This window comes from Silene latifolia, chromosome 3 (assembly GCF_048544455.1).
Source record: "Silene latifolia isolate original U9 population chromosome 3, ASM4854445v1, whole genome shotgun sequence".
In the NCBI taxonomy this organism is placed as follows: Eukaryota; Viridiplantae; Streptophyta; class Magnoliopsida; order Caryophyllales; family Caryophyllaceae; genus Silene; species Silene latifolia.
The window spans coordinates 125040582-125065869 of record NC_133528.1 but is presented as its reverse complement, the minus strand read 5'-3'; the positions used below and the strand labels follow the sequence as shown (position 1 = coordinate 125065869).

The following is a 25288-nucleotide window of genomic DNA, read 5'->3' as shown; positions in this document are numbered from 1 at the left end:
AACTACCAAAGAAGTAGCCGATAGGCATTATGGAGACAGTTGCAAAGACTCGACCAAAAAACAGAGAAAAATATGAGTAATTTATACCAACAATAGAAAACTACCAAAACAAAACACATTTAGAAACCATGCCAACATAGCTCCCTCACAACAGCCAGGGCACCAGCCAAGAGGCTCACTGAATGATCCACTGAAGCAACTGCCTGAGTAGCGGTCTCAACAGGGTCAAGGGTAAGCATGACATCCGATTTAGAGGTTGCATAGTCCCTGATCTTCACCCTAGCAGCCTCCATATTATCCAACCTGGCTCTCACCTCCCCTAACCGGGCGTAAACATCAACATCTTCAATTCTCCTTTTTTGGGTCGCCGAACTTGTTTCAAATAGGTGTGGCAACCGTAGTAGTGACCTTGGCGAGATCGGGATCGCTCGGTCAAGTCAATAACGAGTTCGCTTTCCCTGCTTCCCCGGGGACCTTCCTCCTTAATCTTAGCCACTGGGCTGAGAGGTCACCATACCAAACCTGGCAAGGCGAATAGATGACCTGGTGGTCGCAACATGAAATCTTTGACGCAATACAAACCAAACATTATCGGAAGCCCGGGTAAAAAGAAAGGAAAGATCAAGATGGACTTACTGCCTGAAGTAGTGGCACTAGCAGCCCCTGAAGCCTTAGCCGCTCTGGGAGCACCGTCAGCCTTCAAACAGCGTGGAAGGTGACCAACCCCACAACAGAGAGGCCAGGACCTCTCCAAAGGAGGAATAACAAGGAAAGAAGAAACATTAGGAGTAGGATACTCAGTTTCAGTAACCCAGTCATCAACTGCACACATAGGAGGTATGATTTATTATAAATTTCATTTAATTTTCACTAACAGATAAAACATGCAGGGCAATGAAAGAAACTAAAAGACTCACCACCACGCAGCCTCATGATTTAAATACGCCGGTCGGGACCCACAGAACTGGTCCCGACAAACATGTAGCCATCACCCCACCCTTATCATGGTCACTGTCCAAGTTACTCGAAGAGGAGTAGTAGACGCCCGACCTTAAAACTTATACGGCCAGGATCGTTTGTTTTAACAAAGATAACAGTCTTCAAATCGTCAAGAGAAAAAGAAATATTGTGTTTTTTACGAGGGTTCTCAATAGAACATACAACCTTCCACACCATTGGCATTAATTGATAAGATGGAACACCGATTTCTTTAATAACCTTAACCATAAGAGGAGAAAAAGGAAGCTTACACCGCCCAAGGCCCGGTCATGGATGCAGAACCAACCAGGACAAGCCCGGTCAAACCACGATAGGAGAATCCTCGGGGATCCGGACTTCAAAGATCGCGGGATGATCCCCTTATCCTTCAAAATCTTCTCGAACTCAGGCTTCAAACGGTTTGCAGGAGACTGATCCTCATTTAAAGCCTTCGTAGGCTTGAATTGAAAAGCACCATGAGATATTGAGATCATCTCCAATGGAGGATCACTCGGCTTATCTACTATGGGAGATGGAGCAGCAAAAGAAGCAGGTAAGGTTTCAGAAGAAATTTCCTCAGGATTCTAAGGAGGAGGAGTTGCAAGAACCGCTGCCCTGGTAGATTTTTTCTTTGCAGCCATTATTTAAAAGATTATGGAAGATTGATTAAAGATTGAGGGAGTTGGGAATTAAGAAAACTGAAGAAAAAGATTGTTAAAAGAAGATAAGAAGAAATTGCGTGGATGACTTCAAATTAATGAAGCGCACAAGTATTTATAGTGAAAAAGATTAGGGTTTCAGCCGCAAAATCATTAAGGCAAGTTGCAGTAAATAACCACGCGTCAGCAATTGCAGTAAAAGAGCCGTTACAGGAAACTTATCAGGAAAAACTTAAACGTTGGGTAATCTTACCAATAATAAAGTTATCTCCTCGTTTTTTCGTCCTGGCACACTGCAAATGAGGAGATAAGGGGCAATTGTTAGGCCTGGAAATCCGCAGACCTTCCTGGTCGAGATCTCACCCGAACCCGACTACCAGTGTCGGGGTGTCGAGCTATCGTGGCACTTGAAGATAGGCGCCAGGCCATGGAGAGGACAACGGTCAAAATATCAGGACGACATTAGACCATATACGCGTATAATAAAGGAATTATATACGCGGCATTAAATGTGAAGATTACGCAGTAAAAGCAGTAATTAAGGGAGGAATAATTAGCAATTACTACTGGCAATTATGGAGAATATTCTGCCTTTAATGACCAGATCATGCAGCCGTTCAAGATGGAAGACTATATAAGGAACACTTTGTATGAACTTTGCCACGTTTTTAGCCGCGAGACTAGTGTAGGAAGCCGCTTCTACCCATTTGGTGAAATAGTCGATTGCCACTAGGATGAAACAATGACCTCCTGTTCCGGCTGGGGTTATCTTCCCGATTATATCAATTCCCCAGGCAGAAAATGGCCAAGGAGATGTCATCATGTAGAGCAATTAAGGAGGGACGTGTTGTACATTCCCGAATATTTGGCAGTTGTGACAATGCCTTACATATTTGATGCAATCGGATTCCATCGTTGTCCAATAATACCCCAAACGTGTGATCTTCTTTGCCATCATGGGCCCACTCATGTGAGGACCGCATTCTCCATCGTGAACTTCTTCCATCGCTTTCCGTGCCTATGAATGATCAAGGAAACGTAGGATTACACCAAGAGGTGTTCTTTTGTATAACTCTCCTTGCATAAGAACGTATTGGGAAGCTAGTAGGCGTATAGCACGTTGTCCCCTTTTGTCCATATCGAGTGGGTAGGTACCGTTGAGCTTGAAATATAATCCAGGATTGCTTGGAACCAGGGTTCCTGTGTGATTTCCTCTTCATCGGTGATTTGGTGAACATAGGCTGGCTTTGACCATCGTTTGATGCATAAAGGCATTTCCACCATGTCATCTGGCATATTAATCAAAGATGCGAGTTTTGCAAGAGCATCCGCAAATTGATTTTCTTCCCGAGGTAGGTGTAGATAGGTCACTGATACCCGTCGTTGTGAGTACCAAAAATAATATTTATAACCTATTAAAACTAACATAAGCTAGTGGTAACAGGGTCGAACCACAGAGAGGTAGATGTAATTATTAGTTGTCTAATTCTAGTCTAAAGAAACGAATGTGGGGGTTGATTGATTTGGTCTATAGCTAAAGGCAATAAAAGACACTAAACTAAATAAACGGATGAAAACAATTATAAAAAGGTGCTAAGATGGTCGGATCGCTATAGTTTCGGCGGCAGCAAACTAGGTAGGTCTAAAACAAACACGTGAGACGGGAAATTAAGAGGTCCTCTCGGTCCACTCTCACAAGTAGTATCTTTCGATCTCGCTACAGGTCCCTAATATCACTAATACTAACTTTCGTCCAGAAAAGTGACTAAAAAGGCTAAACTAACTTATCTTTCGATCTCGTTAATCTAGTCGTCTTAATTAAGTAGGCTATCTCCCTTCCCTATCTTTCGATCTCTTGTGGGTCGGTCAAATCCTAGGCATTCAACTAGTCGCGTGCACTCGATTCGTCAAATATAGAAATTAAATTAATTAAAACGAAGCATATCTCAGCGTGGCCAGTCGATCGACCGGGTATAGTGGTCGATCGACCATGGCGCGATTTAGGGTTCCTATTCTAATGCCGCTTAATCCTACAGTTCCCCTACATCCTAGCACAAAGGGATTTAGCTACTCATGCTAGGAATAACAACGACAATAAAATTAACGAATAAAACAGTAGGATTCATGATTAAAGCAATTAAATAAACGATTAACATAAAACAATGAAATGGCTTTCGGGAGACTATTCTAGCAATTTCTAATCTATGGATGAGCAAAGTAACAAAACTGAATAGAGGAATACCGAAAAGGAATTGCAAAGAAAGATCCAGAACCGAAAGCGTAAAGAACTTTATTGAAGAAATAGTAAACTAAAACTAAACCAATGTATCGTATCTTAGGAACTTTGTAAAACTGGTGAAAACTGATTGTCAAACTTCATGTTCTAGGTTACGTTATATAGAATATCGCGTAACTCTATTATCAAAACCTAAAAACACAATGGGCTTGCTTTTCCTCGATCTTTTAATTCACTTCTGATTAGCGGTGTGGTCGATCGACCACGGTGACCGGTCGATCGACTGGTCTATGCTGAACAGTAGTCTCTGGAAGTCGTGGGTTGGTCGATCGACTAAGGGCAGTGTCGATCGACCAAAGTAGCTGATACTTGACTTCTAACTTCTCGTGGATTTATCTTTCGGGCCTCGAAATGCGCACCAAGCTCGTTCCTTAAGCGAATACTTTACGTCAAATGCAATGCGAGATACTCGGGGACGGATTTGGCTCAATATCTACTCATTTCCGCATAAATCTGCAATATTACATAAAAATACGAAAGTAGACGAAATGGGGCAAATAGTAGCCTTAAACTACATAAATGAGCTCTGAAATGCGTGTAAAATAGGGTGTAAAACATCATATAAATGACACGCATCAAACTTCCCCAAACCAAACCCTTGCTTGTCCCCAAGCAAGAACTAGACTCGATCCTAAAAACCTAATGGAACGAGTTCAATCTCAGAGCGAAATGCACACTGAATAGCCTAAACCTATTTAATGCAATAACCAACAATCAATTAGTAATGCGAATCATGCAGACGAGTTATGAAGTCGCTAAAAGCTGCTGAACCGTCAACTACAGAGACTTATCAAACTGGACTCTCACGGGTCGCTCGAATCACTCAAATAAGAACAAGGTGAATATATGTAAGATAGAAAGAATTCATTTTGTTAGTGACACTCACCTAACTAAGACCTATAAGAACATGCCTGCAATATAATATGAAAGTAACCTCTACAACCGTACATATGCATTCCAACCAAACAGATGACCATGACACATGCCGAGGTAAATATGGATATGTGAGGTATGGGTAAGAAGAGGCAAAACATTTATGGGAATGTGAGGGTACAGGTGATCAAGCTAGTACCGTAACAAAACCATATGACAACATCCTTCTTGTTGCACAAAATTCAATCGACACGGTGCTATAGCAAGCACAAAACTCACAATCTCCGTAATAAATCAACTCCCCATATGATATAAATGAAAACATGGGAGCAAAAATCGCCATAAAAATAAAGATCTTGAATTATGCGAATTGATTCTTTCTTTTCTTTCTCGGGCTTCGGTCGATCGACCAAAAGAGGCAGTCGATCGACCGAGGTAAACAGTACAGACTCTTTTTTTTTCTTCTTTTCTGAACTATTTTTCATCTCTTTTCTTTTTCTTTTCATTCTTTCCTTTTTCATTTTCTCCCAACTTCATCTCAAAATGAGCATAGCTACCAAAAACGAAGTAACAATCCCAAAAACTAAACTACTAGCTTGACAAGGCGGGCTAAATGTAGGATGTAGTGACGGGACAAAAAGGCTATTTTTGGCAGTGTGGAGCTTATAGGTAAAATGAGAAAAGGGGGACCTCTTCCACATGTGTCAACTAACCACAGACCGAATGCATACAGGTATTAAGCAGATTAAGTTCATATTTATGCATATTAATGTAACATGTCTCATAAGGAGTACTACTCACATTCCTAAATAAACTGGTCATAGATGACACCAGTTATAAGCTCTAAAACTCAGAAAATGATGTAGTTTGCCAAATTTCTAAGTCAAGTCTCAAGTCCAGTAAGTAAATTAACGAAAACTCGTAGACTATGCAATTGATTCTACTAATAACATGTCAATTAGCAAGGCTTAGGCGATAAAACAGATGCAAATACAATGTCATCATTTGAAATACTACCGTTCCGACTCAACCTATATGCTAAAATAAACGTGCAAATTTTTGAATTTTTGAATTTTTTCAATTTTTTTGAATTTTTTGTATATATAAGATAAATGAAATAAACAAATGCAAACTGAAATGTAAACGTGAATGCAAGCAAATGATATGCGACGCAAAACCCTTCCCCAAACCAAATCGCACAATGTCCCCATTGTGCAAAATCATGTAGTGAAGAAAAGGAAAACGGGAATTGTGAGAAAAACTATAAAGGACATGAAGTAAAGCTTAGAAACTCACAAGACTTTAAGCGCAGCAAAAGGAAACCTCCCCAAACCAGCGTGAGCTAGGAGGTTTCAGTAGCCAGCAGTGCTACCAATAAGTACCTGAAAAGACAAAAGAACCACGCATAAGTCCCAGAAAACAATTTTGAAACGGTATTATGTGCAAAGTTAAGAAAATGGAAGAAATCAGAAGTGAGTCGGAAAATAAAGTAGAGTAGAAAACTCCCTCAATTCCGCAGATCGACCAAACACAGCAGGGAGAAGGTCGTGAATAGTTACAGCAGCAGGCAACGGTCGATCGACCATCGCACCCAGTCGATCGACCAGGTGAACAGGAACAGAAGCTCCTGGAACTATGCAGCCAGTCGATCGACCATACAGGCCAGTCGATCGACCGGAATAATTGCTGTAACTTTCGGATTTCGTCGAATTAGCTCAATAAATTGAACTAATGAGGTCTATAAACCTGCAAATGCACAATAATACGCGCCCAAAATTGTGCAAAGCCCAAAGTAACCATCTAAAGTATTTAAAATCCTAAGCAAAGTTAAAAAAAAAAAAGGCGAAGTTTCGCGCACACAAAAGCATTAAAAAGGTTCAAAAGCAATAAAATGTAAATGTTTTGAAGAAATCTCAATCAACTAATAGTTGATCAAGAACGGCCACGGAATGGCCCATTTGACCGGCTTCTGGCTACAAGAGGTAGCCTCAATAGTGCTCATCTTCTCAGCTGCACTCTTCTTAATTCCAACATCCGTCAAGCTCAACGGATCAACATGTCGGACATCTTCCCACTTAATGACCTCCTCTGACTCGTCGGAATCCAAATCGGACTCCGTCACTTTGACTGGCTCATCATCGGGCTCCTCATCCGTGCCATAGCTAAGGCATCCTAGACCACCTCTTTGAACGATCGGCTCCTTCACAGCTGGAGCAACATGTGGCTCTTCCTTCCCCAAACCAGCTCCTGCAATGTCTAAAACAATAGAATTTTCCTCCACTTTGCTCCCAGTCTGGGGCGGAGGTGTCACAACAGGAGTAGGAATAGACACAGGCACATCAGGAAGAATAAAATAAGATTTCTTTTCATAAACCGTATTGCAAGTGACAGGCCACATGGGGTCTTTCTTCCTAGCTGTATGGGCAAAGACAATGGAGTGTTTGCCTACCTTAAAGGTCAAAGTACCCGAACCAACGTCAATAACTGCACCAGCAGTGTGCAAGAATGGTCTACCCAAAATAATAGGTATGTGGGCATCTTCGGGCATATCTAGTACCACGAAGTCAACAGGGAAGAAGAACTTCCCTATTTGCACGGGGATGTCCTCTAAGACTCCTATTGGCTGAACCGCAGAGCGATCAGCCATCTGTACTGTCATGTTGGTTACTGCAAACCTAGTCAATTTGAGCTTCCTAGCAAGACTCAAGGGCATTATACTAATACTGGCTCCTAGGTCACATAAGGCTTTCTCTATAGGAAAGGTGCCAATATTACATGGGACAGAAAAACTACCCGAGTCTTCTAGCTTAAGGGGTGTAATATGGGTCAAATAAGAGCATGACTCCTCAGTGAGTGCGACAGTGTGCACAGTTTCAAGTGACTTCTTTTTAGTTAAGAGTTGTTTCATGAATTTTGTGTAAGCAGGCACTTGATTGACCAATTCAAGGAAAGAAACTTGCACATTTAAACTACGAATAACCTTTTCAAACTTATTAAATGATACCTGTTCCTTTGTCGGCACTAATCTCTCTGGATAAGGGGCTGAAAGTAGCAACTTAGCCCTCTCCTCTAAATCTCTCATGCCGGCATCGGTGGACTTAGGCTGAAAGTCCACAACCTTCTCCTTGTTGTAGCTTGACCCTTCTTCAGACTGTCTCAAATGTGAACCATTAATTGACAAAGGGTCGTACTTCGGAACCGGAACGGACCCATCGGCAGTCGGTCTGTCCTCAATATTTTTGGGGCAGTAGTAACCCGAAACAAGTGGTCCCTCAAGTTATCGGGCATTGGAGGACGAAAAGAATCACTTTCAGCAGCAATCTCAATCGATCGACCAGGTTGGTCAGTCGATCAACGGACTTCAACAGGACCAGAAGCTACTGTTTGTCGTACTTCAGTCGATCGACCGGGTATGTCAGTCGATCGACTGACATACCTGCTGATCGTCTTTTTCTTGTTTTTATTCGTCGCTACCTTCTCTTTGCTTGGTTCCGCCTCATCTTTTCCAGTGGCATCCTCAACCATAATGGGCCCATCAAGGGTAGACCCACTCCTCAAGGTAATGGCATTAAGGGTCTCCTTTTGATCAGTTTGAGTCGGTAGATGTCCCGGAGCTCAAGTTGTATTCTTGCTAGCCAATTGGGCAATTTGGCTCTCCAACATCTTCATCCCGGCCTCTCTAGCCTGGGATTCCTTCAGCAACAAATTCTTTAACTCATTGAAGTCAGAACCTTGGACTTGTTGCTGCTGATGTGGGACATATGGAGGCTTTTGGAACTGTTGTTGCTTATGAGGGGGTACATAGTTCTGCTGCTGCTGCTGCTGTGGAGGTTGAGTCGGATTCAAGACATTTTGGCTACTCCACCTCAAGTTGGGGTGGACATTCGGCTCATAGTAAGTATTTGTCTGCCTATAATGTTGAAAGGCAGCATAAGACTCAAAGGGACTAGGACAATTGTCTGAAACGTGTCTCTCAGCTCCACATCTTTTACAGACGAAGGGACCGTCTGAAACAGCATTTACATGGTAAATCCCTCCTTTGGAAGCTCCTCCCAATTCGTACTTGTCAAATCTGGCCGTGAGAGCTTCTAATGCAGCTACAGAAGGAGATTCAGCAGCTCTCCTTTGATTTCCCCGGAAATTCCCATACTCATCTTTGTGGGTGGCCAAGTCATCAATGATCTTCCACCCCTTAGTCTCCCCCTTATTCTCCTGGAAGCTGCCATTAGCTGTCGCATCCAGGATAGCCCTTTGATCGTCATAGAGCCCATTGTAGAACTGATTGCATAGGCTCCACTTCTCAAACCCATGATGCGGAACGGTTCGCACCATTTTCTTGAAACAGACCCATGCCTCATTAAAGTTCTCATCAGGCCTCTGTTTAAAGCTCGTGATTTGAGCTCTAATAGCATTCGTCTTCGAGGCAGAAAAGTACTTCTTGTAGAATGCCAAGGCTAAAGAATTCCAGTCGGTGATCCCATTAGCAGCTCGGTCCAGATCTCTGTACCACTCCCTTACAGCATCGCGGAGTGAGAATATAAACATAGTCTCCTTTATCTGGTCCTGGGTCACACCGGTCGGCGGGGGTATAGAGCAGCAATAATCAATGAATAACTCCATATGCTTGGCTGCATCTTCATTTGCAGCTCCCCCAAATTGGTTCCTCTCAACCAAGTTGATATAAGAAGGCTTTGGTTCGAATTTCCTATCAGCTCCCGGTAATTCGAACCCCTTGTATAGATTTGCAGCTATCGGCTCAGAGTGACTTGCTATAGTTGCTTCTTCAGCCATGACTGGAAATTCCGGAGATGTCACTGTCTCAGCTGAAGAAGTGGAAATGGGTGATGAAGGTGGATCCTCCTCGTATAGCTCGTTCTCGTAGTAACTAGACAGAGTACTCAGCTCTTCCTCTGTCGGCAATATCCTAGATGATCGTCTCAGCTCACGCAAGGTCTTCTCAATCTCAGGATTGAAAGGTACTAATTCGCCACCCTGTGACCTGCGCATAAGAAGAAACTACAAAAAGAATATGAGAATAGTTTAAGGAACGAATGTCCCTTAAACTAAGAAACAGACTAAAATAAAACAACTAAATATTAGAACAATTGCCTCCCCGGCAACGGCGCCAAAATTTGATACCCGTCGTTGAGAGTACCAAAAATAATATTTATAACCTATTAAAACTAACAGAAGCTAGTGGTAACAGGGTCGAACCACAGAGAGGCAGATGTAATTATTAGTTGTCTAATTCTAGTCTAATGTAACGAATGTGGGGGTTGATTGATTTGGTCTATAGTTAAAGGCAATAAAAGACACTAAACTAAATAAACGGATGAAAACAATTATAAAAAGGGTGCTAAGATGGTCGGTTTGCTATAGTTTCGGTGCAGCAAACTAGGTAGGTCTAAAACAAACACGTGAGACGGGAAATTAAGAGGTCCTCTCGGTCCACTCTCACAAGTAGCATCTTTCGATCTCGCTACAGGTCCCTAATATCACTAATACTAACTTTCGTCTTGAAAAGTGACTAAAAAGGCTAAACTAACTTATCTTTCGATCTCGTTAATCTAGTCGTCTTAATTAAGTAGGCTATCTCCCTTCCCTATCTTTCGATCTCTTGTGGGTCGGTCAAATCCTAGGCATTTAACTAGTCGCGTGCACTCGATTCATCAAATATAGAAATTAAATTAATTAAAACGAAGCATATCTCAGCGTGGCCAGTCGATCGACCGGGTATAGTGGTCGATCGACCATGACGCGATTTAGGGTTCTTATTCTAATGCCGCCTAATCCTACAGTTCCCCTACATCCTAGCACAAAGGGATTTAGCTACTCATGCTAGGAATAACAACGACAATAAAATTAACGAATAAAACAGTAGGATTCATGATTAAAGCAATTTAATAAACGATTAACATAAAACAATGAAATGGCTTTCGGGAGACTATTCTAGCAATTTCTAATCTATGGATGAGCAAAGTAACGAAACTGAATAGAGGAATACCGAAAAGGAATTGCAAAGAAAGATCCAGAACCGAAAGCGTAGTGAACTTTATTGAAGAAATAGTAAACTAAAACTAAACCAATGTATCGTATCTTAGGAACTTTGTAAAACTGGTGAAAACTGATTGTCAAACTTCATGTTCTAGGTTACGTTATATAGAATATCGCGTAACTCTATTATCAAAACCTAAAAACACAATGGGCTTGCTTTTTCTCGATTTTTAATTCACGTCTGATTAGCGGTGTGGTCGATCGACCACGGTGACCGGTCGATCGACTGGTCAATGCTGAACAGTAGTCTCTGGAAGTCGTGGGTTGGTCGATCGACTAAGGGCAGTGGTCGATCGACCAAAGTAGCTGATACTTGACTTCTAACTTCTCGTGGATTTATCTTTCGGGCCTCGAAATGCGCACCAAGCTCGTTCCTTAAGTGAATACTTTACGTCAAATGCAATGCGAGATACTCGGGGACGGATTTGGCTCAATATCTACTCATTTCCGCATAAATCTGCAATATTACATAAAAATACGAAAGTAGACGAAATGGGGCAAATAGTAGCCTTAAACTACATAAATGAGCTCTGAAATGCGTGTAAAATAGGGTGTAAAATATCATATAAATGACACGCATCAGTCACGTGATCAAAGAATTGGGCAATTTGGTCTATTCTGGCTTGATTGGGTGCTAAGCTTTCGCTTCGGATTTTCCAAGATCCCGTAACTTGATTGATGATCAGGGATGAATCCCCATGTACTCGGAGGTTTTTAATGCCTACGCTCACTGCCGCTTGTAGTCCAATGAGACAAGTTTCGTATTCTGCAGCATTGTTTGTCACCTCGAAGTCGAGTTTGACAGAGATTGGTGTATGCTCACCTTTAGGAGAAATGAGCAACACTCCTATTCCAAATCCTCTTAAATTTGATGCTCCATCAAAATAAAGGTCCCAGGAGTCTACATCGGTTTGGAGTATATCCTCGTCTGGAAATGACCAAGTATCTATTGTTTGTGCATCGTTGATGGGATTTTCTGCGAAGAATTCGGCAACGGCGCGCCCTTTTATAACTTTCAGGGGCACGTACTTGAGGTCGAACTCGGAGAGCATCAAAGTCCATCTTGCTAGGCGTCCGTTGAGGACGGGTTTTTCGAAGAGGTATTTGACTGGATCCATTTTGGAGTATATTTTGACGGAGTAGCTAAGCATGTAATGTCGTAGCTTCTTCGTCGCCCACACAAGAGCGAGGCATGTCTTTTCGAGTTGTGAGTATTTGCACTCGTACTCCAAGAATTTCTTACTAAGGTAGTAGATAGCCCTTTCTTCCTTTCCTACGGTTTGAGCTAGCATGGCACCCATGGTCATTTTTGATTCTTCGTGAGATATAAACCAAGAGGTTGATCTCGTTGAGGTGGCATGAGCACTGGTGGTTTAGCTAATATCTCCTTGATTCGGTCAAACGCCTTCTGACAGTCATCATCCCACATGGTGTGATCCGTTTTCTTGAGCTTCTTGAAGATAGGTTCACAAATCATGGTGAGTTTCGATATGAATCGACTTATATAGTGCACTTTTCCCAGGAATCCTCTGACTTCTTTTTCTGTTTGAGGTTGTGGCATTTCGATCAGAGCGTTGATTTTGGAAGGGTCTATTTCTATACCTCGTTGGCTAACGACGTATCCCAGGAGTTTGCCAGATGTTACTCCGAATGCGCACTTCTGAGGATTGAGCCTCATGTTGTATTTTCGTAGCCTTAAGAAGAATTTGCGAAGGTTCGCAATATGCCCCTCTCTATCCTTGGACTTGACAATCATGTCTTCTACGTATACCTCAACTTCTTTATGCATCATGTCATGTAAGAGTGTAGTTGCGGTGCGTTGATATGTAGCTCCGGCGTTGATTAACCCAAACGGCATGATCGTATAGCAATAGGTTCCCCATTGAGTGACAAAGGCGGTCTTATGCATGTCTTCTATGACCATCTTGATTTGGTTATAACCCGCATACCCATCCATGAAGGATAGTAACGCGTGGTCTGCGGTATTGTCCACCAATATGTCGATATGTGGTAGAGAGAAGTCATCTTTAGGACTTGCCTTATTTAAGTCCCTAAAATCTACACAAACACGGATTCTCCCATCCTTTTTGGGTACAGGTACTATGTTAGCTACCCAGTCAGAATACTCGGAAACTTTGATGAACCCGGCTTTGAATTGCTTATCGACTTCTTCCTTAATCTTGAGAGCCCATTCTGTTCTCATTCGACGAAGCTTCTGTTTCACAGCATTGAAACCTGTCTTAATTTGGATTCTATGTTCGGCGATATCCTTGTCGATCCCTGGCATGTCTTTCTAGGACCAAGCGAAGACGTCTTTGTACTCGTGTAAGAGGTCTATGAAATCGTCCCTTTCGGTAGAGCTCAAGGTAGTCCATATCCTAAGTTCTTGGGGTTCTAATTCGGTTCCTACATTGATGGGTTCAGTGTTCTCTATTACTGGTCCCCCTTCCCCTTCCTATAGTATTTCTTTGGCTACGTAGGGAGGTATTGTAATACTCCGTATTTATAAGTCTTGGGGTACTCTATCGAGTAGCCCTTACTCTGTCGAGTAAGGGCAAGTTGCGAAATAAAATAGTTTCTGACCTGTTGGGTACTCGATCGAGTAGCTGGGGTAGTCGATCGAGTAAGGGGGTACTCGATCGAGTACCTTGGGTACTCGATCGAGTGTCCGGTTTTACGGGGAGTTTTCTCGGGTTTTGTTAATTATGCGATTAAGGTATTTAAACATAATCGTCATTGTTTTAAATCACTTTTGCAAAACCTAAAACCCTGTTTAAGAGAGAAAGCAACAAGTTCATCTTCCTAATCGCATTCTTAGCAATTCCCGGAGTTCAGACGGTCAGTTCTTGTCGTTGTTCGTACCGTTGAGTTCCTTGCGTCGAGGGTAAGATCTATGTACCCTTTTTATTGTATTTCCTTTGATTTGGTTAAACCCTAATTTAGGGATTTGGAGGTTTTTGTGTAGATTGTGATTCGGTAGTGTTTGTATGTTTGTATGATAGGAGGAGGTTTTGTAGAAGAGCCTTTTTGATACAGCTGTAGAGACCGTCTGATAATTATGCTTTCCAGGTAGGATTTCCTACTAAGTATTAGTCCCATAATGGGATATTGGTGATGTGCTGTAGTTAGTTGTTTGATATGATGATTGTGATTGTGATTGTGATTGTGATTGTGATTGGTTGTCTATGGCTCTCGAGATGCGTTCTCGGCTGAGTGGGGTCACTTGCGGGAGTGACTTCACGCCCTAGTTTCGCCCTTCGTGGAACCCGCCACGAAAGGGGATGTGCACATTAATGGGACAGGGTTATCGCTCGTATGATGAGCGGGGCTTAGGTGGGAACGGTTGCGGTCCCCCATCGGCGGGCGGGTCCAAAGTGGACCAATCGATATTGAGATGATGGGGATTGGTTGGTGGTGTGTGTGTGTGACAGTTCAGCTGTCTGTTTGTCTTACTGTTGATATATATATATAAGTTGTGTGATTAGTACTGACCCCGTTTAAATGTTTTAAAAACTATGGTGATCCATTCGGGGGTGGTGAGCAGTTGCTTGGCAGGTATATCTTGGATACGCGTGGGATCTAGCTGGGGATGGAGTCATCACATATCAGAGTCTTTAGTCTTCCGCTGTGTTTGTTAGGACAGTTCCTTTCAGTTGGTTTATAGTTTGAGAACAGTTGTATTTTGCTTCAGTTGGTTTTGTAATGTAATCACTTAATCTTATTTAATTAAGTATGTTTCTTCATTGTCTTATGATTATCATGCCTCGGGTAACCGAGATGGTGGCATCCTTATACCTGAGTGGTCCTGGTAAGGCACTTGGAGTATGGGGGTGTTACAGGTATCTCAATTAAGTTTGGGTCTTGGTCATCCTCAGTATCATCGTAAACAGAATTGCACTCAAGATAACACAAAGAGTAAGCAGAACCTGATTTATTCATATTAAAGTTTGAGAAAAGTTGAAACAAAGAAGCCATCTGATCTGTGGTCAGTGGCGGTAAAGGGACAGTTGTTGGGACATTTCCCGAACTACTGTTACTATTTGAGGCTAGGCTAGGAGAAACAAAGGGAATGGGGATGACGATAGGAGGAGACTCCTTAGCGAATTCTCTAGAATCTGACTCTGACTCCGACTCTAACTCTGACTCGAATTCATCGTCTTCTAGTTCTCCTTTGAAAATCTCTCCTTTTCCAGTGGTGAGCTTGAAGAGTCTTCCTTGATTGTTGGTCCACTTGATTGATTTTCTCCATCCATTCTGCTGATTCGCGTTTGTTTATGTGATTAACGCGGTAGGGTTGAAGTGATCGTCTTGAAGTATCATGGTAATGATCTCATCCTGCGCGGCTCTAACAAATCGATCTTCTCCAAACAATAGACTAACAGCTTGTTCGTCTAAGCAAGGTGCTTGACGAGCTTTGACAGTAGGAACCGTTTCTGGAGGAATGAAGTAGGAATCGTGAAAGATCTCGATTCCGGGTAGCTTCCTTTCGAGATAGTGCCAAGGCTCGGGAAATCCGTAAAAGAGTTCTAGACTTCCTTCCTTAACGAAGTATCCGTTTAGGGTAGGGAGATAGGGTCGCATTTGGACTCCTACGTACTTACAGTTTTGAACTTGAGCAAGCATCTCGAGAACTTCCTCTTTAGTGGGTTTGTACCCTAGTCCAAGTGGTATTCTTTTTGAGTAGCCTTCCTTGTAGGGTGAGAAGGTGTTTCTTCGGATAGGGTTCAAAGGCATTCCAGGGAAGTATCCCTAAGATTTGACTATGTGGTTGACCACCAAGTTGGAATAGGGATCGTAGTATAGGGGTGCCAATTCGCTTTCTATGACACTTATGCTTTGGAAGCCCCCAAGCTCATATACTGGATCCGCAAGGACTTGATTGTTTGACTTCTTTTCGATTATTGCCTTGATGGGTGACGAAGTGATCGTCACCACTTTGCCATTTAGTGGGATCTTGCTCTTTTGATGAAGGGTGGATGTTACCGCTTTGGAAGCGTGAATCCAAGGTCTTCCTAGAAGTATGTTGAAGGAAGCTTCAATGTCCACTATTTGGAAGTTAACATTTCGCTCAATTGGCCCTGTGGCTATGGTTAGGTTAACGAGTCCTACTACCTTTCGTCGTGTACCATCATATGCGCGAACACCTTGATTGGTAGGGGTCCAATCCGACTCTTTCATGCCTAATTTGTATGCTGTTTTGAGGGGTATGACGTTGACCGCGGAGCCATCATCAACCAAGGTCATTGGCACATTCTTCTTTAGACAAATGACGGTGATGTAAAGAGCCAAGTTGTGACTAGCGCCAAAGGGTGGCAAATCTTCGTCTGAGAAAGTAATAGGATTACTTAGCTTCGGTGGTTCTTGGAAGACCAAGTTGACTACATCCTCGGATGTGGAGTTATGTGCTACATTTAGCTTGGCCAAATCTTGCAGTAAAGCTTGGCGATGTGGGAATGAGCTTGCTACTAGTTGCCAGACTGAAAGATCAGTCTTGGTCTTCTGTAATTGCTTGAGCAAATGATTAGTGGAGTCATCTTCGTTATCATTTGGTGTGACAACGTTGGTTGGACCATTTTGAGTAGTACTTTGATATGGACGCCCCCAAACGAGTTAGATGGTCCACATCCTGGTCTTCACCATTTTGGACTATTTCTTTGACTAGGGAGTTTTCAATGAGATACTCGTCCTCATCATCATCGGCCCATACTCCATTGATTGTAGCTAGTTCCCTCATTCTCATGATTTCGTCTTCTAGTCGTGTGATTTGGTCTACTAGTTTGTCAACCATGGCGACTATTTCTTGCATAGTGGCATTTTAAGAAAAGATTAATGGCGCATGTTCTTTGGGTGTCGCATTGGGGTCATGTAAAGTTGTCACCACATTTTCTAATTCCCAAACTTGTCTATCCACACTTCTTTCCCACGCGATGAAGTCGGCGATGGTAGGGGAAATGGTAGAGTAAAACCCTTCATTCTTGATCGCGTAGATCTCACCTTCAATTGGAGAAATTAGGTGTGAACAATCTAAGGTAGATTCTTCACTTGTGATCACTAGAATCCCAAGAGGGTTCTGAGTGTTGTTGGGTTTGCCTCCTGGCGATATTGGTAGTCGACCATCCTCTATCATGTCTTGAAGCACATTTTTCAATTTGTAGCATTTTTCCGTGTCATGTCTCTTACCCCTATGGTATTCACAGTACGAGTTATCGTCCCAGAATTTGGATTTCTTTTCAGGTTCGGGAGTAGGTCCTATGGGTTGGAGTTTGCCTTGCTTCATTAACCTCTTTAGAGCATTGGAGTAAGTGTCCCCAAGATTTGTGAATTTCCTTGGTGGGCTACTCTTCTTGGATGGCTCAAGAAGGTTAACTTCGTCGGTCTTGCTAGTGGAGCCGTAAGAACGACTTGTTGAGCCTTGATATCCTCGACCTACCATTTTGGACAAGAGCCCTTTACGGATGTCATCTTCAATCCTTGTTCCTAGTACGGTTAAGTCCTTGAAAGTTTTGATGTTTTGGTACCTCAAATGATTGGCATAGATGGGTTTGAGATTATCCACGAACTTTTCTACAAGGGTATCCTCATCAGGGCGTTCAACTAGTTGGGTACTAGTCTTCCTCCACCTACTTAGGAAGTCGGTGAATCCTTCTTTGTCATTTTGGTAAGAACCTCTAAAGTGCGCATGTTAACTTGGATCTCAGCATTATCCGCATATTGCATAGAAAAATCGATTACGGCATCTTCCCAAGTGGTGCTCTTCTTGTGTTCTAAAGAGTAGAACCATTGCTTTGGGATGGTGTCAAGAGATGAAGGAAAGATCCTTAAGAATATCTCGGGTTTGACGCCTTTGATAGACATGTAATCCTTGAAGGCACGGATATGGTTCAAAGGGTTCTCATGCCCTTTGAATTTAGGGATATCCGTCATGTTGAAGTTGGTTGGAAATTTGGAATTGACGGCCTCATACTTGCGATTATTCTCCCTATAAATGTCATCCCCTTTAAGGTACATCAATTGCTCCTCTAAGTATTGGAGTCGTTTCTCAGCTGCAGTCACACCCATGGGAGGGCTGTCGTCCCTGAAGTCATTCACGAAGTCATCAACGACTTCACTTTCTCGGGGAGGAATCCTCGTTTCTACGGCGTAGATTCGGCCCTCGATGGTGTCAAGGCGATCATACACTTGGTCTTGGGTAACTTGGATTTGAGCTAGTGCGGCTAAGATTCGATCATTACCATCTTGAAGTTGGTTGAAGTTCGCGTCGCTTGTTTCAGGCATCTTGGAAACTGGATAAGAGATCGACGACGAATCAAAACACGATCGACCATCCTAACACACTTACTAAAAGAAGAAATGTTTTGACTTGTGAAGTAGGTGTGTGCCACTTGTGTCAGTGAGCTTTGAAGAAAAGACAAAGGTTTGAAAATGTATGTCCTAGTCAACTATAGTGTAGTTGTAGGAGTGGACTCGAAGTGAGGTTTTGAAATGGGCTTGGGCCCGAATTTTGACTCGACAAACGGACAGAGTTTCGACTCGGTTTTGCGCTAATCAATGGCCTTTTTTCGAAATTTTCATTTAAAAAAGGGATTTTGATTTTTACAAAAATCGTCATGGTTTCGTTTAGAAATGGTGATCACGTAAGGTACAAACATTTATACAAGCATTATAACGGGATGCTGAGTGCATTTAAAAGGGTTTTGGTTTAAAGGGTGGGTTGCCATACCGAACAATCAAACCCGAAGTCTGTGGAGAGGCTCGTACTGAACAAGAGTAAGGCCGATTCCTAGTCCATTTCCTCAAGTAGTGAAGGTCCTTGATACAAACAAGAGTAAGCATCATGGTATGGATGACGTCAATCGCTATCCATCCTTGGGCCCAAATAAGAATTAGGACCGTTTAGACGGGACGATTGGTCGAATGGGTTGGGTTGGGCCTAGGAAGGCGGAATAAATGGTCTAGGAAGACCGAGTTATGAAAACCGACAATTGTCTTGTACAAACTATTCCCTACCCTTGTTCAAGTTTCACCCTTTTGGCTACACGTAAGTGTATTATCCCCAGCGGAGTCGCCAAACTGTGGACAATGGGGGCCACGGGGGCGCTTGGGAAACAAGCGTTTGCATTTGTGGAGTCGCCACCAATTTTTATGGGAAATTGGAACCGTTCGAATACCTCGTGTCATGTCAAGACACAAAGTAGTGACATGAACACCAAGAACTCGTTACCCTTATCATTATATGTCTAGAATGACTCTCGTGGATGCCAATGAACACGGATGTTCACAGAGATCTGGAGTAAGGGGTGAGGGTACGTATTAGGAAACTCTTTTGATTGAACACTTAATCCCGCCCGCCTCGATAGCGGCCTCTACTAATGATTAGGGAAATCGTCTATACTCGATATATCGTCGATTATATGCATGCAATGCAACATCCAAGTTTTAATCCTAACATGTGAAGATTAGACTAAGTCGGTTAACACGTAGTTTAGCATACAATTGGGTCAAAGTTGAGATTTATGTTCAATTACATGTGAAAACATACAAATGATACAATAAAAGAAATACAATAAATAGAATTACAATAATTACAATGGATTCGATTGATTTATGTCGAAAATATCTTTAAAACGGATAATTTAGGAAAAAGAAAGAATAAAGGAATTAACGAACAGAACAATAGGCGATAATACGGTTAATAGTTAATTATGTGTAGACTAATAAACTAAGTCAAGGCAGAAAGGGAGTTCAGAGACAGAAATCAACCTGGAACAGGCGCAGCAGGACTGCGCCCTTTGGAAGAGGCGCAGCAGTTGCTGCGTCTGTTCCAAGGGTGAGTTCTGGCTGTGAAGCCGGAACTGCAAATCGTTAACATTAATTGGTGATTTTAAGGATTGATTAATATATTTACTCGGATGGAAGTGATTTAACAGATTAATTACATATGAATAAGGGTCATAAAAGCAATAAAACATGGATGAGACGGAATTAAGATGAATTATTTACATGAATGAACGATTGATTAGTGACATAGGTGAACTAAATAGGTTAAACAAGACGAATTAACGACGAATATGCTATGAATATGACAATAGACAAATGAAAATATATCAAAGGTCGAATTCCAGAAACTCAATATGAACAAATCGAATTTCTACAACCCGGATTGATTTTAATGACGAAAACCCGCAAATATGAGATTATTAAGGACTTAAGTCGGATATTTAAATGACGAACTATATACTAATGAATGATAAATAATATACATGTGAAATTATTGTGGTTGTATGTCAAAGAATTAGCAAAAACAAACGAAACAAATAAAGAAGACGAATTACAGAGGACGAAGGAAGAAGAAAGGAAGCAGGAACTGCGGCAGCCTCACGAAGAGGCGCAGCAGGTACTGCGCTCCTTCGAAGTGGCGCAGCAGTTGTTGCGTCCTTTCTCGACGGTTATCTTCTGGTAATCCGTAAAAAGGTTTTAAACGAGGTTTTATAAATCGGTTTTAAGAGATGTTTTCGACATAAATCTTACATTAATGATACAAAAAGTAAAGAACAATAATAAAGGAGAGATTTACACCCTCAGACTTACATGTTTGACGAAACGAGATGAACTAAGTTATCGATTAGTGATGCTCGACTTGAATGTAACGAAAGTGCCCTCGTAAGAGGAAAACGATTAAGATTAATTATGTTGATTAGTTGTGGAGTTGGTTAAATTGGTCGGTCATGCAAACGAGGCTGGTACTCAGAAGGATCCGAGCTTACGTGGTCGAATGTTCAAGCACGTAGACGCCAAAAAATAAGAACGTGGTCTAGAATGCAAAGGGAGAAGAGAAGGGCGGACACTCGCGTGAGAAATATGAGGAGCGAAGGCTCCTATTTATACTAATCACGTGAAGGAATAGGGTTTTCGGAGAGACTTTGGAAGTGAATCTCGAAAAGATATGAAAAAGATACGAAAAATACGCAGAAAAGGACTTGGGAAGAGGCGCAGCAGTCACTGCGTCTCTTGGAAGAGGCGCAGCACCTGCTGCGTCTGTTCCCAAGTGGTTTCCTCCTGCGGAAGAAAGATTTCCGTGTAATACCCCGTATTTTATATAATCGGTTAAACGAATATTATTATATATTAGTTATTATACATTTTATATTACTAATTAAGACGGGTTTACACTGAATTCGAAATGTGAGCCAACCCAATTACCCTCGACCCATTGGAGTTGGCCCAATAACATGTTCAACCCATTTAACCCTAACCCTAAACCTAATAGTACCCTAATCTCCCTCAACCCGCCTCCCTCCTTTCATCAGCTCCAACTTCTATCTTCACGCATAGAGAGAGAGAGAGAGTGAGCTTGGTTGTTGACGGCGCAGCAAGGAAGAGCTAGGGGCCTTTGTCGACGACCGTGGGTGGCCCTGGTGGCGGTAGTGGCGGCAGGAAAAAGGTAAGAGCAACCTCCTTTCCTCTGTTTTCGTTTTATGTCGAGGTTTTGGGTAGTGTTTCGTGGCTTAGGGAGGTGTTGATGGTGGTTGTTAGCAGGGTAAGGGAGTAGGGTGGTATATGACGAGTGTATTGGTGGTGCTTAGGGTGGTTTTAGGTGATGGTGGTGGCAGAGAAAGGCGGCAGCGATAGGAGGGGTAGCACACGGGTTTAGATACATTTTCAGACGGGTTTAAATGGTTGGGATTGGGGTGGCGCCACTGTGGACTCGGGGGAGGTCGAAACGGCGGCGCCACTGTGTCTGGGTACGTGGGTTGGCGGCGAGTAGGACGGTGGTAGTTTGGCAGGGCTATGGTGTTGGTTGCGGTGGAGGTAAGGAAAGGACAAAGGGCGTTTGGTGAGACACGGTGGTGAACCGTGGCCGGTTGACGGCCCTGGTTCGACTCGCCGGGAGTCGACCAGTGGGGCTTGGTTGTTGGTGGTCAGGTCGAAGTGGGGAGCAGGTCAGGCGGTTGTCGTGGTGGTGTAGGTGGCGCGTGAGGAGTGTGGGCGAGAGTGAAGGCGTGGGTCGTGTTTAATCAGGTTATTCGAATTGTTTTAGTTTTGAAACGGGTTTTCATAATTTAAATCGTTATAATTCGTAATGCGTCGTATTCTTAATTAATTAATTTAATTCCCGAGTCTTCTAAATAATTTATTTAATTTAATTCCCGAGTTATTTAAATAATTAAAGACAGGTTTTGAGTCGGGTTTGTTAAAATGAAAAAGCTACTATATCGGGAAAGTTTCCATTTTAAGAAATTCTATTTTTAGTAACCTTCTATTTTGGGAAGTTGGGTCAAATACTAATCGGGTATTTTAGTTATCAGTTGGGCATAAGTTTGGTGTCGGGATTGTATTTCGGGAAAGCTTCTATTTTGGGAGATTTCTATATTTAGTAGTTAGTAATTATAAATATTATAATTGTTTTAGGTGACGGATTCGTGAAGGATCGATAATCGATTCGTTGCTTTATTTTCTGGATCGCTTGAACTACTTAATTGGAATTGCTGGCACTTTGAGGTAGGGAAATACACTTGACCTATTATCGTTGTTGTTGAATTGTGTTGACTTGATTCGTGGATTGTTGATTTACGTTATGATTCATATACGGGAAGGTGATTGACTGAATTGATCGTGTTGAGTATGTTATCACAATATTCGGTAGCTGGCATGATTTCATTCATTAATATACATATTATGTTGCATTATTACTGTTGAGCATTTCATATGCATTGGAGTTGGAGGATGGTGTAGGAGTGGCGATGTTGAGATACGATGTGAGTTGTGATAAGGCCCAGGCGGGTTCTGCAGGACTTGCCCTGGTGTCCTCAACAAGTGAAATGCGGATCGGCTACGGTCGATATATATAGTCTACCGGGGATCGGTATGGCTGGGTTGTCCGGGGTATGAGATATGAGATATGAGTTGAGATGGAGATGGAGGTGACGGAGGAGCATGCATATCATATTTTATTGTTGCATTGTTTTCCCTACTCAGCTTCGCGGCTGACCCTGTGTATTCGTGTACGCCTGTGATGATCCAATTATTGGGGAGCAGATTGACAGGTATTTCAGAGACTGATGGGAGCTGGCCGGGAAGAGAGAGCTTGGATGACTGACTTAGTGCCTAGCCCACCTTAGTCTTACTTGGAGTTTTATCAGACTTTATCTTTTGGTCATATTTTTGGAAGCTTTGTTTTAATTCCAGTTGTAATCTCACTATAAACATTTTAATAAAGTACTGTGTTTCTTTCCTTTGTTATCTACTGCCTCGGGTTTCCGAGATGGTAACACCGTCATTTATCTGAGGAGTCCTAGTTCAGGCCCTTAAATAAATGGGGGTGTTACATTCCGTGTTTAAGTTATGGAATGACGGGATAATTTGGTTTTCCTTAATATTTTGTATGAATAATACGGAAAATTGTTTACCAAAGATTAAAAGATTGTGAAAGATTTATAAAATATGGAATAGAAACATCCAGAACATTCCAGAACATTCTGACTCGGGATTTAACAGTTATCAGAAAATGAAGACGGTTTTAGGCCCGGACTCCAAATGTACTCTAATTACTGTCAAAACGACCGTATCGGCGCGTAGATGACAATTAAGAGATAGACATCAGTGTTTGAGCAATCACTTGACGATAAACTTACGAACTGTCACAAATCGTTCCGCGTACCAAACATGTGGCCCAATCATCACCGGGTGGTTTGCGGGAGGTGCAGAAATGAGGTATCTACAGTAAGAAGTTACTCAAAACTAGTATTTTCAAATTTGCTAGGACTTATGAGAAGTGCTAGGCTAATCATCTTGACAATTGTTGCAAGATTCTACAAAACATATACCTGGTACATTATAAGTTGGAAGAACACTTGACTAGTGCAAGTTATGTCGTCCACCATAATTCGTTTGTTATGTGATAAACAACAAGAAAGTTCTCTAAAAATAAAGAACCTAAACCTAGTTTGGGAAACTAGATATGTACTTGGTAAGATTCATGCTATGTAAGACCAACATGAAAATAAAGATGCAATTCAAGAGTTTGAACACATGGACACATAGTGTGTTAAACTCATGTTGCAAATGACTAGTGTTTACACACTTACAATATACATCACAAGGTAGTAATATGGTATTGACTACCCGAATGTGATGTCCACATTTGTCGTTTGAGTTATTATTAACTCACCTTATACTTTGTTACATCCAAACGGGTTGTAGAGACAATTTAAACCCTGTTAAAGTGAACACGGATTAGCATTGTATTCGCCCATAGTCACTTACATGAGGTGACGTCTCGAAGTGACTAGAGTGTGATGCGATTGATGGCAAGTTCAAGTGCCATGGAGTCATGTGAGATGACTAGTCGATCACATAGGCAGACTGTTAGGAACACTTTGTCGGGCTAATGACCGCTTATAGAGTTCTGGCAAATTTATATAGCCTGGTCGTGGCGAGAGCTACTATAGTATTCTAATGAGTCAATTCTTTGACTAAAGACTGTTCGCCTAAGGTGGCACAGTTTCAGATTAACTTTGATTTATGTTACTACGACCTTCGTAAATGGGGTCAAATGGGCATATTTTGGGTTATGATGGTTGTGGCTAGTCGAAAGGAATAGTGCGACAAAAATTGTCCACCCCTTGTCAGGGTTAAACAATATCTCAGGGCCACTCGAGGAGTAATGAACTGGAAATGCGTGGCCACGCTTGGAAGGTATTTATGGTAGATAATTCTGGTCAATCAGTTATTCTCTAGATCGAGGAAACCACTCTCGATATGATCACTTGCAAGTACGACCCGAAAGACACCTTGCATTGAGTGGGAGATAGTAATAGGACAAGAGAATTGGTGACGCACACTTGTCGAGGACAAGTGGGAGATTGTTGGAATAAGTGTCCTCCGACAATAATGCGATCACAACTGTCGATCATAATGATCACATGTTTAAATCTCATATTTAAGAATACATGTGGGAAGTAATATTTTACAGTCAACTGGTTCACACATATCAGTAATGATTGGCTGACTAGAGTTTGACATTACTGTCGTGCGACGGTGGTGATCAGTTGATCCCCTTAGGTCATACCTATAGGGAAATACTCTTAATTGATTATTTAATTAATCGTATGCCGATACAAGTTAATTAAATTGCTTAAAACTGACGGATGATTTTGTGAGTAAAGTTAACGTGTCTTATTGTAATTCGATTAAATTAGATACGGTCTAAGTAATCGAATTGTTTTATTACTTAGAATAAAATGTTGTTTACGTGTAATACCCCGTATTTTATATCGCTAATTGAGTCGAGTTAATTGTTTAGTCGTGTTGATATCGTAAGATCGAGTTACTCGTAAACTTGTTGGGACGGGTTTAACTGAACGATAGCTTACCCATTTACCAATCACGTTACCCATGACCCATTTACCATTTAACATGATCTTTAACC

At 42.0% G+C, this 25288-nt stretch overlaps 1 non-coding gene across 1 annotated transcript; it reads left to right on the top strand.

The window, feature by feature from the left end:
• Nucleotides 1-9109: 9109 nt before the first annotated feature.
• On the top strand, nt 9110-9216 carry LOC141650317 (small nucleolar RNA R71). Its single transcript, XR_012546358.1, has one exon. It is a non-coding gene; the product is annotated as a small nucleolar RNA R71 (small nucleolar RNA).
• Nucleotides 9217-25288: the final 16072 nt, after the last annotated feature.